The sequence below is a fragment of the Ischnura elegans genome, chromosome 6 (assembly GCF_921293095.1).
Source record: "Ischnura elegans chromosome 6, ioIscEleg1.1, whole genome shotgun sequence".
NCBI classification, from domain to species: Eukaryota; Metazoa; Arthropoda; class Insecta; order Odonata; family Coenagrionidae; genus Ischnura; species Ischnura elegans.
Window position 1 is genome coordinate 58017297 of NC_060251.1, and position 20081 is coordinate 58037377.

Below are 20081 nucleotides of genomic sequence, written 5' to 3' on the forward strand. Positions count from 1 at the left end.
CGGGGTTCACAAATCTTCACTGACCTTTAAGATTCTGTCGAGGAATGTTCCCAATCATCAACTGTTTCACATGTTTTTATGGCGTATTAATTTTTATGTTTTGTTAAAAGTTCATAAGGTAGTATCATATATATGCTGCATTACTGAATGATTTTATTCTAAAGTGATAACTACTTAAACTAGACTGAGGATGATTTCCTTCTATATGTCGCATAAATAATAAATGTTCCAAGGTAAGAATTAAATAAAAATGCTGCATTAAAATTGATCCGATTTATTTATTTACTAAAATTCTCATGGCGTATTAAACATTGCATCTTTCCAAACAGGCTTGAGGTACATGGATTTATATTTTTGATCAATATTCATCAATTTTTAACTATTTTAGTACGACCTTCAATGTAAAATAATTTAATTACATACTCTTGTTATTCAAAAGATAACCATGGACTGCCGGGCGGCGAACCTTTACATAGTCACCAACAAGTGTGCTTAAAAAGTTGCATATTTATTCGTGATTCATTCTGTTCTGCTTTCTAAATTCAAATATCTCAAATAATTCTCTGGTTCCTTTTTATCCGCCTTCCACTCGGGCTTTCGAGTGTAACTTCTTCAAAACATCCAGCGGAGAGGTAAACGAGATTCACACTGCGTGTGTCCATGTATGTAGACGACAGTTGGATTTCGAGTAAACCTTTCCGCTGAATCTTCGCCACACCGCGAAAGCCTACGCAAGAAATCTTCAAAATCATGTTTATGCTTTACTGTCAAGAGTCACCGAGTTCAAATTTCTCACAGGAATGAGGGGCAAGAGCGACAGGTGGGCAGAAGAGGAGAGGTTGCGATTCGGAAACGTCTCACTTCCGAAAGCGTCGTCTTTCCCAGAATTCCTTCGTCATTGGCGGCTCTCAAGCGTCGTCACGCTTCAGAGCGCAACCAAGACCGCTCAGGTGCCAGGGAACTAAGTGAACTCCCTTAGTTTTAAGGGATTGGATGAAATCACGACGAAAACGGTCTCGCTGAACTATTCATCGTGGTCATTAGGAGGCGGCTATTTATTCCTTTCCTTGGTATACATATATTCATCTAAGGAGCCCATTCAGGGGACGTTTTTGTGAAAGTTGTTTCAGGTTACTCCTGCGTAGCGTGACTCGTGAGGCATGTGACCCAAGTGGCCCAGACCCAAGTAAGCCTTCATTAAAAATTTTTGACGCTGGGATCGATATTTATGACGCTTTAGTATAGCAAAATTTAATGCAAACAGTCTTGGGCTTCTACATGTTATAGACTGAATAACTTTTAACATTTAATAGACATTTAATAACAGGACTTTTATCGGATTTTATAACATTTTATAGACAGTATAACGAGACGATACCGATATACGGGAGGAGAAATATTGTTTTAACCTGAATAGCTGATGTCAGGAGGAACCAAAATTAAGGATGATATTAATGTGGTAAAGGCAACATTCTAAAACAGAAATAAATTTCAGTTCACTAAAAATAAAACTAATTTTGGTCCCTACTGGCATCAGCAATCCGAGGATAAAATTTCGTGATAAAATTTTTCTCCACACTGTATAAACAGAGTGTGAATTTTGGGACCAACTGCCTCGATAGTAGAGCGCATAAATCTATATGAATGTTAGTTGATGGGCATGAAGATCTTTAATCTCTTCCGGGCTTTACCCCGCAACTTTACATATTTCTTCCGTACTACAGAGTTGTGGACAGACACGGTGTAAATCTTGGAAGAGCTACATCTTCAAGGGTAGTGAAGATTTCACGGGTTTTACACACGTTAAGGTCCTCCATATCTCTTCCCCACGTTTCGACGTATAACACGCCCATTGTCCTCAGGGATTAAGGAATCCAATGGAATGGAATCATTGAGGACGATGGGCGAGTTGCACTACGAAGCGTTGGAAGGTCATATGGAGGACCTTACCCGGTGTGAAACCCGATAAATCTCCCCTGCCGTTGTTCGCCGGGAAAAAACAGACATTACATCAAGGGGATCTATATCTGTTTACGCATATGATCTAATGGGAGGTCAAGCCAAATATACATATACTAATACGGACCATTTATAGTTATAGCGTAACAGAACCGTAATCGCACCTCACAGTCGCTCCCATGGGGGAGCTATGGCACAAGTTGCCCCTTATATAAAAAAAACCAAGGGTAAAATATAGGAGATATTTGAAAAAATACATCATACAGTATTCGGTGGATCATAGTTTTTGTGGCAATGCGCACTTCATCCTTCGACTGAGTTTGTGTCCCACACCAAATTTCTACGCTCAAAAATTCGTTGCACTATAGCAGGAAATTACTTAATGGTCGAGTTCATTCAATAATGGAAAGACTTCCACGTTTCATCCCTTCTTCACGGTGTACAAATTTACATTGTTGTTCATCCCTACGCGTCGTTCCCATACTCCCCTCTCGCATGGGAGTCTTGAAAGAGTCGCACAAGCCGGTATCACGCAATCATATTTTTTGATCTGCCTATTACCCATCAAGCCACCTATAGATATGCTTGCCTAGGGGTGAACCATCACAAACATGCACCAGTGGACTAAAAGTCACTTCCACTAACATGGACTGCGCATCATGTACGGTACATACGACACATAAGCAATGGGATTTATTTATATCACACTTATGAAGGCAATCTGCATATGAAGATATTAGATACAAAGATGCTTTCAGAAGTAAATAAATAAATTTTGGTTCACTAAAAATAAAACTAATTTTTGTTTCTACTGGCATCAGCAATCCTGGGTTAAAATTTCGTGACACAATTTTTCTATACCCTGTATAAACAGTGTGTGTATTTTGGGACCAACTGCCTCAATACCACCCGGAGACCATCCGGCTGGAAGCCCGAATAGACTTTTTTGAACATATTCGCCGGGAAAGCATCAGATTTTACTTCATGCTTTCAGAAGTTTTCCATGGTGCCTAAAAGATAGCTCAAATGTTCACTTGCAAAATTATTGAATTAGTTATCTTCAATATTGTCGATTTTATACAAATAAGTCTTTGTGTCACCGACGCTTCAGGAGCGTGATTCCTCAACCCAAGCTTGGAGGTAGTTTAGCGACAGCGAAGATTGAAATAAATGATTTCGACGTGTGTAATAAAGAGAAGCTTTGCATCATGTACGACCCCCACCAAGGTTAAAAAGCAAATTTAGGGTTAGAGTTAGGGAGTTCTGGGGGGGTTTTATCCCCCAAAACTCCCCTCGCTGCCCCACTGCTCTAACCAATAAGGCTACCACGCTCCCCGAGGGGGATGTGAGAGGTTAAATATTATTTCTATTATTATTCGTAATTTATAACGAACTTTGCATCATTTTTTGTTGAAACTACATACAGGGGTGAGAAGCTAAGGGGTACAAGTGATTTTTTTTCTAAACAGAGTTAGGTACGGAAATTTGGTAAGGAAAACAAACGAGATCAACTACATGTTAAGTAGTGCATTTGATTTTCCACTCGATGTCAGCACATAACAGAGAATCACTGGTATCCCTTGGCAACCAAGTTTTTGTGTATTTTTTAAATTAATATCTGTGCCTAACTTTGTTTAGAAGGAAAATCACTTTTACCCCTTGGATTCTCATACCGTCATATGTATTCTGACATAATTTAACATTCCTTATGTTTGAATAAGTATTACCATAACAACTTGTCTAAAAATTTGGATATTCAAATGCATACACCCAAAAATGAAACACGGAAAGATTATTTGCTTTGGCCTTCAGTTGAAGGTACAATCATTAGAGAAAACTTTTAATATTTCATAAATAATTACGTATAATTCGTCCTTTGGACAAACCTTTTTGAGCATCAGTCCCTCAAGACCGGTTCTATTTTGTCTTTTTGGTCTCGTATTTCTCGTTTGAAACTCAAGTTGTCATCTTGAAATTATGAGAGTGTAAAGAGGAAATAATAGTCAATATTTTCAGGTATCTCAAATATGTAATTTCTCATATGAGAACAGATTTTGTTTTTAATTTTGAGATAAAATAAAATGTTAGCAAGTAGGTATTCCAAGGTTTATACGGGATCTAAAAATCAAATTTTCTGAATTTAATTCTTATGGAATATATTTGGCAATTTCTTTATCGCATGTAATCATTTTTTCACGATTTCTATTTATTAATATACTATGACATCAAGCTGAATGCTGAGCAGTAAAATATTTCATCATCATCATCATAAGTCAACAATCCTCAGATTGGTATGAAGAGGATCTCATTCCTCTCTCCTATCCGCTAACCTTTTCATAGTGAAATATTTCTTCTATTTAACCAGATTAAAACCAGTTGGAAATATTCATCTATCCTAAGGGAAAATTATGATTAGGCTCGGATGTGAAGGAGGAGAACTCACCCTATCCTACATTGTCTGATATTACCCGACCCAGGAATCTTCTCCCAGGATCTGGCAAGTCTGTAGTAAAACAGCTTTTTTCCCGAGGTTTATCCAGTGTTTTTGAATTTCCAGGTCTTCGATTTATTTATTGAACGGTTTTGATTTCGGTTTTTAAGTATTATTTTTATTTTATTTTATTTTATTCTCAAACCACCGAATACAGCTCATATTGGCCATTTTATATCGGGGTATTCAACAAATTCAACGACTGAACGTACACAAACAACCATGCCCTGGACAGGGGAAATTTACCCAGGCGGGACTCGAACCCGCGACCTCTTGTTTGGCAGGCGAGGACGTTACACCGCCGCCGCCGAGGCCGGCGTATTTATTATTATATATTATTATTATATATTATTATTATATTCATTATTATCATTAATGGAATAATAATAATAAAAGAAATAATCGAAAAGGCAATAGCCGGAAAAATAAATAAGTACCAAGAATTGGTAATAGAAATAAAAAGAATATGGAATATAGAACCGGTTTCTATAGCTTCAATTTTCATCTCCGCAACCGGTATCACCCCAAAACATATACAAAAGAGTAAAAAAATACTCAACCTTCATCCAAAGACATTCATCAAATTGCAAAAGGTTGCAATAATTTCAACCTGCCATTTAACGAGAAAATTTCTCAACGTGATAGAACAGTAAAGAGTTACTCTATTGAGAACCCATGCTCTGAACACAAAAACAACTCAGTGAAAACTGAAGAAAATTTAAGGAAAAAGACGATGACAATAGTAATAATAATGATTGTTATTAGTATTAGATTTACTTTAATATTATTCTACTGAACAATCATTTGAGTGAGCTATGAAAGTTTCAAGATAATATTTAAGTCTTTATCCATCAATTCGTAATCAAAAAAGGCCGACCGGTCTAGAGGGAGTGATGAGTCAACTTAAGAAGAAGGCGTTGGTGGGACCCATCTTAGCGCTAGCCTTCCGCCATGCAGTGGTGCACGCCACTGTCTCACAGCCAGCATTTCCCCTCCCCCCACTCCTTTGTTTCCTGCCCATTGTCCTAAATCGCCCACTGTATCCTCCAACCCCTCGCCGCTTCCAGAACACCTCACCCTCACCCTTTCCCCTCCCGTTCTCGACTGCCCCCCATCGGAGCACGCAGCCATAGGGTCGCACGACCTAGAGCGCACCTGCTCACGACTCCTCCCTCTATCTGTCTGCTCTCCCCTTCGCCGGCACGCTATACTCAGCCCCGAATCGGGTTAAGGTGGCCAGAGTTTTATTTGGAAATTTTACTGATATGAAAGGGTACAACATATGAGGCATATTTAGATGTACTTTTAATAATCATTCCATTTATTATTAAAATAACTACATAATATAGTATTTCTTGGAGTTTAGGTCATTTATAAAATAAGTTTCAGCCAACGTTTCGATTTATTTTTTAAATCATCTTCAGGGCTATGTAAGAAAAAGTGTGAACAATATTGGAATATACAAAAAATTTTGACATATTCCATTCTGTTCTTATATATATATGCTACGTGCATCTCGTTTTTCTAAACATTATGATTAGATTATATTATATTATATATATTTCTTTAAATTATATTGTATAAAAACCTTAAATATTTTAAGACCCATAAAAGACCCTTTTTCCACGAAACCTATAGAATCTAGCTCTCCTTTAGCCTTTATATTGCGAGTGAGAAAAGTAGTGAGAATATTAGTGATATGAGTTTATTATAAAAACTCTTAATATTTGTGTGAAAGTGGCATTGTCGGAGATTGCGCGCCGTTTGAAGATAGCTTTGTTTTTAAGAGAACAATTGAGTGGTTTGGAAGCCAAGGGGTGCTGTAAGTGATTTCTTTTTCCCTACGCTGTTAAGTACAGAAATTAGGTATAGAAAACAAACGAGATGAAGTAGACATTTGATATTGCGTATTTGATTTTCCTCTCGATGTCAGCACAGAACTGAGACTCACTCGTATCCCTTGGCCACCAATTTTTGTGTATTTCTTCTAACAGTTAACTTTGTCGGTGGTTGCTTTCGAGAAATGCTGCGTGGGTAACATTATCTGCTCGACGTTTCACTCCTACAGAGAGCGTTTTCAAGAGAATACCAGGAGATTCATACATTGATACCAGATATTCCCATTTTCTTTAAAACGTTCTCAGTAGGAGGAGTGAAACGTCGAGCAGATAATGTTACCTTCGCTGCATTACCCAAAAGCAACCGCCAACATTGATAAAAGAAGCTGTGAAAACCTTCATACAAAAAATACAATTAACTTTACTTAACTCTGTTGAGAAAAAAATCACTTGTACTCCTTGGCTTCTCACGCCCTCAATTAAGAGCGAAGGGAAATAGACATTAGGCCGGCCCTTATTTTTCAGAATTGCGAAAAGTTATGTTTTCCTAGTCTCAAAATGATCCAAATGAAGTATATATTCACATGTTAAAATTTGGTTACTTTAAAATAACGGCAACCCGTGCCCCAAGGGCCCTAAGTACTGAGGACCCTCAATTGAGTTTTTTGGAGCAGAAAAAGTGCTATTCCTATGTAAAACGTAAAAGTAAAGTCCTTCGGGTCCGATTTTCTGTTTGTTTTGACCTATCTCTAAGTGTTTAAGAGATATCATCCGTCGTGATGCAATCCACTCCCCAGGGCGCTACCCCGCACCGCGGCGCCGCTGAGGTACGGACCGCACCACTTACTGGAGACTTCCCCTCCACCCCCTCCCTGTCTATAGACATGGTATCATCTTGGTCCGCTCTATTCGAAACTCGACCACTTTTTTTACGCTCATTTCGTTTTAGAGATTTAATTTCAAGACTCACCTCCACTGTTAAAATTGCTGATAATCCAGGACCTTGAAGCAAACAGGTCTGAAGAACCATTTCCGCTGCATTTACATTTTGCTTGTATTTTATTTTTTAGCATCATGAGCGTGACGTGTGTCCAAAATAACCGGCCAAAGAGAGACCACCGAAGTGTTAAAAGCTGAGCAAGGTGTGGTCTATTAAAAAGGAACACTGCCTTTCCTTAAATAATGTGCATTTCACTTAATTGTATAACAAAACAAATTATAATTACATTTATTGTATAATTTGAATTCTCGCTTCAATTGAAGTCATTCTGTAAATATATCGTAATTTTCACTTTTCCAAGTTAGGGAATGCATCCTTAGATATACTAAAGCGCATAACGTCAAATACTAACTGTAAGTCATGAAGAAAGAATTCCACCCTTGTGTTCTCTTTTGTTTCACGTAACGGACTAGTTATTTCTTCACTATCTCGTAGTTAATTATCGTCATCGTGATACTATGTAAGTACGTAGTAGTACACGCTTTCGGTGCACGTTCTATCGAAACACGTTCGGTACACGCTCTATCTACATACTTTCGGTACACATTCTATCGAAAAAGATGTGAATTGAGCTAACACTTTTTCAAGTGTAAACGCTTTTTTGTAGCCCAAAGCCTCAACTGATTCTCAAAAACCTCCACACAGAAAAAAAATCGTTTACGCATAGACTCGAGCAAGGAACTAATCATGGCGTTTACTGCTGTCCTACCAGTGGCTGTATTGTGAGATTTTTCAGTTGTATCGGAAGAGAGATGCTACTTCCAACTCTCCCGGGCGCACCTCGAATACGCATTCCGTCCCCTCTATAAAATACATTCACTTTTATCCATGTGAAATGAGTTCCATCGGAGAGGCTAGAAACAACTTCAGGGCATTGTTCATGACGAATTAAATGAGTTTATCACTCATGATTATCTTGAAAGATTATATTTACCATAGTTTCATAAATTATTATTATTCTAGAAATATAATATTGGATGAATTGTTTTGCAACCATATTCGTTCATTACATAACCCTTAGCAGTTATCTCCAAATAGAAAAAATAAAAAATAGCCAAAACTTTCAGAAACATAAAGCTAAAGGCTGCCATTCTGGATGCCTAAAATACATATTGTTGGTTGTAAAGTTTGAGACTACATTTTAAAAATGCTCTTGCGTAAATATTCACGACAGTCCATTTAATGGTGCCAATACAAATTATACAGCAAATTTTTGTATTCACAAACAATGAATTAAACTCGCAGCAAGTGATAATGAGCGCTACAGGGGACAGCCTGGTAACTTTGATACGCAGTTCACCACGATGAATTCTACACCTGAGCAACTTTCATCTTTATGGTAATTTATAAACTGCGATGGCTAATTGAACAGTGGTTTTTTGTGATCCTGTCCGACCAGCATGAGATGAATCGATTCCGAGTATAGAATACTGGATTGCAAACAAAGGAATGCCGATGACCCCTTCCTAAGAGCAGCCAAGAAATTGCGATCTAGCCATCTTAAGATGGACCTCGAGGATTCCGCTCCATTTAAATGCATGAGAAATCGCGCAACTCTGAAATTTTTTCTCAGGTCATATCATTCGGATGACACTGCGAATGGGAAGATAAATTATTTGATCCCAGACGACATTTCCACTATATACGTTGACCGCCATGGTGTTATAGAGCATATCGATGGCTAAGTTCTAACAACACGTATCTCCAAATTTGGCCGGTTTGAGACAGCTATCTTAAACAAAGTGTAATGACATTTAAAAAATAAAATTCAAGCAAAAAACAACTCTTCGTTTTCAAATGCATGCTTCTTTTTCAGTTTTATGAATTTTTGGTTTTTAATTTCTGTGTACCATTGAAAATATAAATCGTTTCTTTTGGTCTCCTGAAAAGTTGCTATTTTTGAGATACGTGTCGTTAGAACTTAGCCATCGATATTTCCAGAGACGCCATGTAGTAGTTTTTATATGTGGTTTATCATTGGTTCTAGACACGTAGAAATATCATTTCAAATGAATTCCTCTGTGCTTGGATGTACTGCAGTCATAACGGCCATTATTGTTATGATTCATTCTTGAACAATCGGTATAGGTCACCCGTGGTGTAGCGTAATTCCACACGGATTTAGACGCTCCGTGGCAAGTCACTATGACCAGCAAGGCCTGGTGGTCACTATGTTCAGTGTGGTGATCAACGAGTTAAAATACATGGTAGTCGGTCATATTTGGAGGGCCCGCATGGGATTCAGACTTCAACTTTTCCCGTGCGCCGTACATAGCGACCAGCATTCCATCTTATATATGATAACTTCATAACTTTATTTCCCTACAAACTTTTTATCATGGGATTATGATCCTAAAGTACCTACTTAAAATTAAATTTGCAGGCAAAAAGAATTTATTTTGGCCCATATAATCCCGAAATTATCGTCTTATGCTCATACCCGTATATTAAGTTTCCCGCTAATCAAGTTTCTCCGTTGTAACAACCAAGGTTCACCTTACATCGGGATTATACTATAACTTTTCGCGTGCTCAATGATTTCTTTGACGAATGAGAAATGTGCATCTAAACACTGCCCCGCAAACCAGTCTGTCTGTAGTCTTTTGAGTTCAGTTGCATAGAAGGTGTCACGGAATTGGCGCTGCCGCGACCTCACTTTGATTCTTCCCGAGGACCCGGTCGTCGCCGGGAGCACTCGCGAAATCATGCCGAGGTCGTGAGAACCGCGTGTTTTTTTTCTGTGAGAAATCCTAAACCAATTTCGAGTGTAGTCTCGGGAGAAAGTGAGAGAGGGTGTGAAAGCACGCATGAAAGCGTGGGTGCAAAAAAATTGACCTCGAGTGGCAGGAAGCGTTTAGCGAATTAAAATGTCTTCCGCGCCTCCGAAAGGGTAAATAGCCGCCACTTCGTGCGAGGTCTTCGAGTTCGAGAGTCTTCGCGAATATTTTTTTAACCCACTACAGACCGTTCACAAGATAGGATACTGGACCTGTATTGTATGCAGGGCGGATTCAGCATCAAATCTACATCTATCTACATCTATATAATACCCCGCAAGCCGCCTAAAAGGCGTGTGGCAGGGAGTATTAGGACACCAGCCGTTTACAGCTAAAAAAAAAAGAAGTACTCTAATGAGGTTGGTACTAGCGTTTATTAAAGTCCTTTATGGTTCGGGGGAAAAACGAATTCCCATATCTATCCGTTCGGCAAAACATCTCTCTTAATTTATCGCTTCTATCGGACCTGGAAATATAGTATGGCTCTAATATTATGCTCTCTGTGTCGCTCTTAAAGATATCCATTCTCAATTGTTCAAGCAATCTAAGCCTAGCGCGCAGCCTCCGAGTCTCCAATGGCTCCCAGCCTAATTCGCTTAACATCTGGGTAACGCTGTCTGTACGCCCGTAGCAGTTTTTGACGAAACGCGCAGCCTTCCTTTGTATTTTATTCAGTTCGCGGATTAAGTCTTTCTGCACCGGATAAAATTAGGAGGGGGAGTCATGACTTGGCTTTGGGGAGTATGGAATACCACCAGGGGGGGAGGGCATTTTTACACCAGGGAGTTCTAAGTTCTACAATAAATACAACTCAAACTTCTCTCAGGTTTGGGACTTAATCTAAGCTTCAAACCTAGTCACCGAGTTTTTAGCGGCTCCCAGCCTAATTCTTGTATAAGCTGTGTAAAATTTTATGTTAGATTATGGTAGTGAATGACGAATCCATCGCTTTATTCGAGGAATGAGAAGTGAATGGAAGAAAATAAATAAAATATGTCACACTCGGGTCCGTAAAAAGTGTTGTTTCGTTGACTTGGAGATATTATTTAGCCCCTTAAGGTATCAAATGGAAATAATCTTCATTTCCGCTTGTGGCCGTGACGGACCTAAGAGACAGGACGAGAGAACATTTTTCCCCGAATAGAAACCTCCGACGCGATTCGGATGTGATAGGTGATTGATACCGAACGGAGGGCGCCAATATAACTATTTTAAATCGACGACTTCCGGGAAAGGTTGCTGGAAAGAAAAAAAAACTTCATGGCTAATCTCTTATTTACATTTAGAACTCTTTCCTTGTTCATGGCTTTATTCTTGTGCGCGAACAAATCGTTCTTAAGGAGCAAACGCCCCCTTTCGGAAAGACTGTCATCCCATCCGTGTCATTAGAAAATATCCATCTCCTTTTCGTCACTTTCACCTTTCAACGCAAGAATGGTCAAAGGGATCATTTTGGTCGTTCGTCATTTTTAATGGTGATGAATTCAGTAAGCGGAGGTGGTGGTGCCATTCCCTATTAAGAGAGCCATGTTATACTTTCCTCGCCAGATATTGCGCAAAGAGGAAACATCGTACCAATCATTTTCGGGGATTTCCTTCGCCGTAATTCGTCTTTCGCACAGCAGTTCGATCAACTCCAAATACCACATAGAGGAAACGATATCTTAATGAATTTCTTTGTCGTACTACGAGAAAATTATTGCAATTCTACAATCGTATCTTATGCAAGAATGATGAAGAAGGTTTACATAGAAGGCGAGGGGTAGGGTCAAGGGGTTCAAACCGCATACAAAAAGTGTTTTTCTAATGAATTTCTCTGCAGTACCAATGTAAGAGGAAATTATTTCAACTTAATATTTTTAATTTATGTAACAATGAAGAAGAGTGATTACATCAAGACCTTAGTAGGTGAGAAGGAAGGTCAAGGGGACTCAATCATCATACAGCAAGTGCTTTCTCAATGAATTTCCTTGCTATTACGAGAAAATTATTGCAACTCTACAGATGTAACTTATGTAAGAATGAAGAAGAGTGTTTACATCAAGAACTTAGTAGGCGATGGAGTGAGTTTAGGGGTTCAAACCGCATACACGACGAGCTTTTTTAGTGAATTTCTTTGCCGTACTAAGAGAAAATTACTGCACCCTTACAGTTGTAACTTATGTTAGAATGAAGAAGACTGTTTAATAATAATCTCTGTTGAAAGTATTATAAATTTTTTTTTTACATGCGGATATTTTTAATCGAGAAAAAGTTATAAACTATAAATTCTCTTTATACTCATTAGTATTCTGATTATCATTGTATTCTCCATCAATGTTATCACTCTGCGTTTACTTCCTTCGATGTCGACAAATATTCAAAGGAATTTTCACTTTCTCACAACTCAATTGATCGATATTTCTTGGGCAAAAGTTGCTATTTTCCCTTCCTTTCAGATGCATGCGCATACTTTCGTTTTTTATGTCGAAATTCCACCGGCACAATTAATTCAGTTCAACTAGTTCCTGCGTTCGATTCAAGAAAAGAATCCATTTGAAAGTCGTCCATGCCCAAGAAATCATGCCTTACTTTTTCCAGTAATGAAGAATGCTTTGAGTCTGATTTTCAATTCGGGAATTTTAAAAACAGTTTGCTGCAATGTATTAATAGTCGTAAGATTATCATCTAGATATTTACAGCTCCGTACCTTTTACTTGAGCATATTATTTTACGTTTCCAATACGCCCTTGGTCAGTAAATTTAGAAAATCTCTTTTTCTGTGGTAATACGACGTTTTTGAGTTTCTATCTTTCAGTTGGTCAGCTTGAAGTTATACTTCTGTCTACTTATTTCATTTATAATGTGCTGCTCTTCAGGAAGAGCTACAGAAGCAGTATTTACGAAAATACTAATTAAAATTCCCCAAATGCGGGATGTTTAAGCAGGAATCTGCAATACTTCAGGATGTAGTGGGGGAGACCATTTTTAACATTTTTTTGTCCGTCAACATTGGATCGCAACTCGATTGTTACTGAGCTATGACAACGCAAACATATTTTTGAATGCATGTTGAAGTTTATTCGGGATTGCCACCGGATAAGGTTCTCTATCTCTGCCGACGTTTCGATGGCCGAGCCTTCCATCGTCATCAGGTCTGGGTTACAAAACCTCAGATCTTTCTTCATATTTTTGAATGCACTTTGCAATTATTTCAAAGTGAATTGCTTCCTCATCCAGGCCTAAATTGATATCCAGGTCTTATATTAATGGATAATATCATGGCTCTTGTAAAACATTATCTATGAAATACCATTCATTTTTATAACACTTATAAGTTTTGGTGGGTAGACTCTTTTTGATTCGTAGAGCTATGGTTGTAATCGAAGATCTCCTTCTTAAAAAGCAACACTACTCGTTTCCGAGGCTTTTGAACTCCAAATTGCGAACTTCGTTGATCTTTTCGGTGCAGTGCATAAGTTTTGTAGTATTCGTCCTATAGGAACAGTGAAACCTGTCTTAAACGGTCACCGAATGGGTTGAACGTAAAAACGGCCGCATTAGGTGGTGACCGCTGAACAAAGGTGAGAAGTGTAAGGTTTCCCGGAATTAAATGTAATAAAAGGAGCTATTAACTATGTTTTTACCTACAAACGGTATGATTATTCGGTGCTGTGTTTCTAAATCTTAATTTCATTTCTACATCTTTACTAGAGGCAAGAAGGAAGCAATGTTGGTGGTTTGCCACGAAGAGCGACTATGTTTGTTATTCATTCGAGTTGTTTAGAATATTCTTCTGATTGCACTGTTTCTAGCTCATAATAGGGAAATGGGGAACATGCATGAAATTTGTTCATAATTCTAGTAAGTCTTGTTGAATATACAATGTTCTCACGAGTCCAGATATATAAGCCATTACTCTCTTAGCACTCCACAAACGTCATTAAATGCGCATTAAAAGTGATAAAATATCGCTTGATGTCAAGTGACCAGAAACGCCTTCTGACGTCATAGCACGGTAAACTATTCACTTCGCACAGAGAGTAGAAGGGCAGAGTCTTGATTGCAATATATCGAAGTAAAAATCATCAACGAGCTTTGTAGTAGTTCCTCAAAGGACAGGTTGGCTTAAGAGGGATATAAGAAAGCACAATACGACAGTTTACTTTTGGTCTACACCCTTATGGCAGCTGATTTTCTGAAAAATAGTGATTTCTTCCAAATCTCAGTGGATACCGTGCCATGACGTCACGCTCCGATCACGTCGTGTTTTCAAGCAGCCGATGAAGATTAATTTTCTAAGACTATTAAATCAGCTAAAAAACATTATTCATCCGCGAAATTTTCGGCGAGTATATTTGAGGTGGGGACCTTATTATTCTAGTACTTTGAAAAAATTGTGCGTGTTCCCCATTCCCGAGTTATATTCCGAAATTGTTTTGAAGAATTAAAGAATAGAGGCTGCCCACTTAAGATTAGCAGTTAACCGACAAAATATTGCCCGCTGGTCGTTCAGAAGTTGACGGCTGAAAAAGGTGGAATTTTGATTGGTCATGCGGGGAAGGCGTTCGGTTTCAGGGATAAGAGGCCGCTTATACAGGTGGTGGCTGTCTGTGGGTTTTTTTGGCCTATTTTACTTTCTATCATCATGACTTGTCAGCAATCCTAAGATTGGTTAAACGCAGCTCTCCACTCAATTCTCCTATCAGCTAATCGTTTCACACCTACGCATTTCTTCTCTCTCGCATCCTTCTTTACTTGTTCCATATATTTTGTTCGAGGTCTTCCTTTTCCGTTCTTGCCATCCACTTGTCCCTCGACGTGTGTCTTCATCAGGCCGTCATGTCTCAAGGTATGGCCTATAAGGTTTTTCCGTTTCTTATCAACATTTTCATAATGTTTCTCTTCTCGTCTACTCTTTTTAGGACTTCCTCTTCACTAACTCGGTCGATCCTGTAACTGTCATTGGTCCAAAGAGATTTCGGACGCCTATTACTATAAAATATACTGTAATAACAGTCCCTAAAATGGAAATATGCAATTTAGCCACACAATATGATGTTCTATATTTGATTCCTGACGGATATTGAATATTTCCCCGAATAAAAGAAGGTGGAATTAATAATACCTTTTAATTAGGGAAATACGTTTTCTTCCAAGAAAATGTGGCCGGTTGCGGTTTTGGCAGGTTTCACCGTACAACCTTCTTGATTTTTTGAGTAAGTGATGGAGTGAGCGTCTTATTTCCTCTGCGCGCGTTGGAAGCACCCAGTGCCCTGCCACGATGCAGCCGGGAGAAGGGGCTGCGACTTCTCCGCTAATTGGAGTGGATAGCCTCCTCGGCCGGCTTTCCCCCCGCGTCCGAACGCTCTTACCGGATGTGTCCCGCTCCTCCTCCTCCGTGAATCGCACCACCCGCGAACTCCTTTCACTCTCGAGGAAAATTTTCGGCCATAAAAATCCTCGACTTGCGATGCTCCGATCCTGTGGGTGCCCCAATGCCTGTTTCGTTCCATCCCAATTAATGAAATATTAACATCCTTTCACTCTTGTTTTTTTCAATCGGCTTAGCAGTGAGGAATGTTTCGGAAATATTTGGTTTCTATCTATATCATCTCAGGCTAAACCTTGTAGAAGTTATTTTTATCACAAATTAAGATAAAAATTTCTTCATCTGAAAATAAAAATCTACCTGAATTTGACGCCACTTCGTCGAAGCTAGCTGTACCTGAAGGTAAATTGGTGGAATGTAACAAACTTTTTATTTTCGTTTATGATTCAGTTCCTGGTTGAATGCTTGATGGGCGTCGAGAGAGCTTATATAATAGAACCACGTTTATACGGATTAACTGGGGCTGGACATGATCCGAGTAAACCGAAGCAATATGAATATCAATAAAAACAATAAGTACTCCACTGTAATAGAAAAACTTACCACTTATTTATCACGATATCGACCATAACACGACTCACTACACACAATAAACTACATAAAAATGAGACATTTTTTTAGTTTTTGCTTACAAATAAGTCGTCTATCTTCATTTATTTTGATTTTTTGTGAATTTTAACCGCTGCACGATCGCATAATCACTTGATTACCAAAGTTTTTGGTTAATTTCTCGACTTCATTCCACAAAAAATCAAGTACTCAACAAAAACAGTGTCAGTCATTAATTTTTAGCTTAAGATATTTTTGGAGCATCGCATTATTTCGTTAAATATTTTATAAATTTAATTTAATATGTGGTAGGAGGTTAGCCACGCACTAGAAATAAATTATTATATATTTATATGACAATAAACTAAAAAGCTCGCAATAAGGTAATGACATAAAAATTATATAATTCTCAACACACGAGGATTTTGCAAACTTTGTTAATTTTATTTAGAAAAAGTGTAATGATATATAAAAATAAACTACGAAAAGTAACTTCTTGGATCGCATCTTTGAAAAGAGACGAATTACAGAAATTAAAAATACACAGCGAACCAACGAGTGCAGGATTAGGCTATTGCTAAAATACGAATCACCAACGGTTACTCCCAATTTATGCATTTATTTACGTACTATTTCTAAGGTTATTTTCAAATAAGTGGTTTAAAAAAGAGGATTCGTCTTCAAGAATTGGAAATCGCGCGCTTCATTTAATAATAATCCAATTATTATTCAACTCTTCAATCCCGTTTGGAAGAGATTGCGAGCTAAATTTCTTTCCACAAATTCGATGTGGAGTAATTGGATTTTAAAATCTGATTATTAAAAATTGGATTTTTAGTGGAAGATAAATATATGCTGGGGACGTTTTGAGAGTGATTGGGGGTCATTATGGTCCTATTACCTACTTATACATTTTTTCCCTTGGAACTATACTGAAATCTAAAAAAAGCTCTAAAATAACCGTTCCGAATGACCCTTTAAAAAAGCATCAGGATCACATTAGTATTCTGACACCTTTATTTCATTTATTATATTATGCGATCCTTTTAAACTGATAGTGTTGCAATTAAGTACAATTAAAGAAAACGTTGAATTTTGTTATGGCTAAAAAAAATTTCGAGTAATCCAAGTCTTTTTTATTACAATTTTCACATATGCTTCACGATAGACGCGAGTGTTGTGGGGCCCCCTAAGCTCGGGGCCCTCGGCGATTGGCGGCCAGCCGACCTGGCAAGATCACCCTTAATACATGAAATCAGTCGTATTTTTTTAATACTTACGTTTGAACGGATCGTAACTGTTCATTGTGTTGAAAATCCGAAAGAAATAACTACCGGTCATCCTCAACAAGAGAATTTTTTTTAAAGATTACCAAATGTATACAAAATTATGTAAAGGCATATGAAACTACATTATTTAACAATCACAATAAGAGAATTAATTATATTTTTAACCAAGCAGGTGTTCCAAAAAATAATTTGGATGAGTTTTCTCTAATCGGCTAAAAGTTAAATTTTCATGCTATTGATGACTTAAGGCTTGAGATCCTTGTTTTCGGGTTGATAAAAAGTGAATGTGATGAAAATAATACTAAAATATGCCTTTTTATTGAGGATGATTTTAAACATAGGTAGGTACTTCTTTCGTTCGTGATATTATTTTGAACTTTTCCACGAATATTCATCGATCGATTATTCATATATGTGAATCACATATCTTGAGTTTTTATTCAATGTTATTCTGTAATTGTTTGCAGAATCATTGGAAAATAAATTTTCATTAACCTGATCAGACTCAAGTATTCATGACTGAGCGATGCCATAGCAATCGGTGGCTGGATGTAGGGCCAAAATGTTTGGAGATGTCGTAGTAAGAATACACGTGGTGCGAACGCTACAAATAAGCCCTATCACCCGAAAGGTACCCCATTTCCAAATGATATTATTTTATGACTACGACCTTTTCATTGAAGATATAATCTTTACGATTATGCCTTCATCATAAAGTAATGATAATCTTCACGATTAACTGACCGGTAATCCTTATATTTATTCAACCATTCCTGCCATATGAGAGACAACATTTTTCTCGTAGTTACATTGACTGTGAGAAAGAATTACATTTAAAAAGGTAGATATATAAAATTATACGACCGAATGTACACTTAAAGATATATTAGACTTTGCAACTAATGATTGGAAGCCCGAATAATCGTTGATCAGAATATAGAAGCAGCTCTTCCAAAAAAATAAATTGCACGAGTTTTCCTCAATCATTAGTTGTTGCGCCGAAAGCGCGATAAAGCTGTCCCGGTAAACCAAGTTCACCCTAACCAGTCAGTTCACATTACAATAATTATTGTGTGCCACTGATCGTGTTGTGCGTGTAGTGTGGTGTTTGTGTGAGCAGAAACTTAAAACCAAAAATTTATTATTTTTTTGCATAAGATTATATTAATATTATTTTTATTTTTTTAAATCATTATTTTTAAAATATATTTCTTTTTTCATTGTATACCTATTTGTCTTCTCTTTTTATTATTTTTGTTTTTATTTATTTACTAAATTGCATATTTCAAATTGCAATTAACAAATTTAAAATTTAACTAACAAAATATAAACAAATAATGCTGAGAAATTTTATTAATTCTTCAAGAAGGAAAGATATAGGAAAGACACATGGGCGAGTTATTTTTTGAGGTAGTTTTTATGTTTTTGGAATTGATAATCACAATTCCATGTGTGTCAGAATAGTGTTTTAGTCTAGTTGGCTAACATTTAAAGCTTCATGTTATTGTTGACTTTAGGCTTGTGAGCCTTGTTTTCAAGTTGATCAAAATGAATGAATGTGATGAAAATAGCACTAAAATACACGTTTTTACAGTGGCATAAGTATGATATTCCGAAAGCGTTTGTAGAGTAATTAATCATGTCATTACACTGATTGGGAAGCGGGTCACACTTTGATTACAAGCAGAATCTCGGCGTTCCAAATTTAATGAGTGCCGTTTTTTCTCACAATAATGAAGGTAACTTAGTATCTCACCTGTTAAATCTCCGCCGGCACGCAGCTCGCGTCGTCTCGGTCAGTGCCGCGGGCCAAACTCCCTCACGACGTCCCCATTGGCCGTTGGGGCGGTCAAGGGTCGAACGCTACCAAGCACACTGGAGATCGGAAACTTCTGCGCGGTTTAGTCCACGCCACTAAACAAAACAATCGTAACCAAGGACAGCGGATTGTAAACAGTACGTCCTCGAAGGTGGCACGTTTATCTGTTTTTTAATGTCCACACCCCTGATATCCCTATATATAAAAAATATCCAGGGTGAAAATGGGTTGCAAGCACACGTCTCCCAGACGCTGAAAATTATGAGAACGATGTTTATAATCCCCTCACCTGGGGAAACACAACACTCACGGGGGGCGTCGGAGAAGCAACTGTTTCGCTTGCATGGTCTGCAGCGGAGACCAAGCGGAGGAGGCCGCCAAAAAGCTTTCCGCTACCATGACCCCGCCGGCAGGTGGCCGCCTTTGCGATCTCAACTCGCTCTTGTGTAGAAAGGGGGAACTATTACGGTGGATTAATGAATGGATGGCGGCAAATGGGAAGCCGGGTGAATTTCGAATACGGAAACGCCTCAACCCACGGATGTCTTTCCGTATTAATATTTTCTAGGCATGCTTTATTGGGCTGAACAGCCAAATATCGTATTTTTCACATTTCCAACTGAAACTAAATCTATCCATCATGAAATCTAAAAGTATTTTTTCAATCTTCCCCAGCTGTCTTTGTGAATAAAAAGTTATTTTTGTTAGTCACACCTGTGAGAGAAAGAAAAATTTCCCTCAAACTTCCATTTAGAAGAGAAAATCTTATTTTTATCAAGTTGAAATTTTTAAAAATTATTCTACGTAATATATAATTTCGGAGATATTGCAATTCTAACTAACGTAATGAAGCTTACATGATCATTTTTTACATCTTTTGCATGAATAAGGTATTATATCCGTAACATTCTGTATCCCTTTGATCGTAACATAGCCAAATGAGGCTTTGAAGACACACTCTTTCATGTACTTTATTCAGTGGCGTAAC

The 20081-nt window shown here is 37.8% G+C and overlaps 1 protein-coding gene across 1 annotated transcript in view; it reads right to left on the reverse strand.

Annotated features, from left to right (window-relative positions):
• The window catches only part of LOC124160761 (protocadherin-16-like), a 173116-nt gene extending 153685 nt beyond the window's left edge, over positions 1-19431 (reverse strand). Inside the window, exon 1 of the mRNA XM_046536778.1 lies at positions 19031-19431. The gene's annotated coding sequence lies outside the window, so the exon portion shown is untranslated. The remainder of the gene's footprint in view (positions 1-19030) is intronic.
• Between the last annotated feature and the right edge of the window lie 650 nt (positions 19432-20081).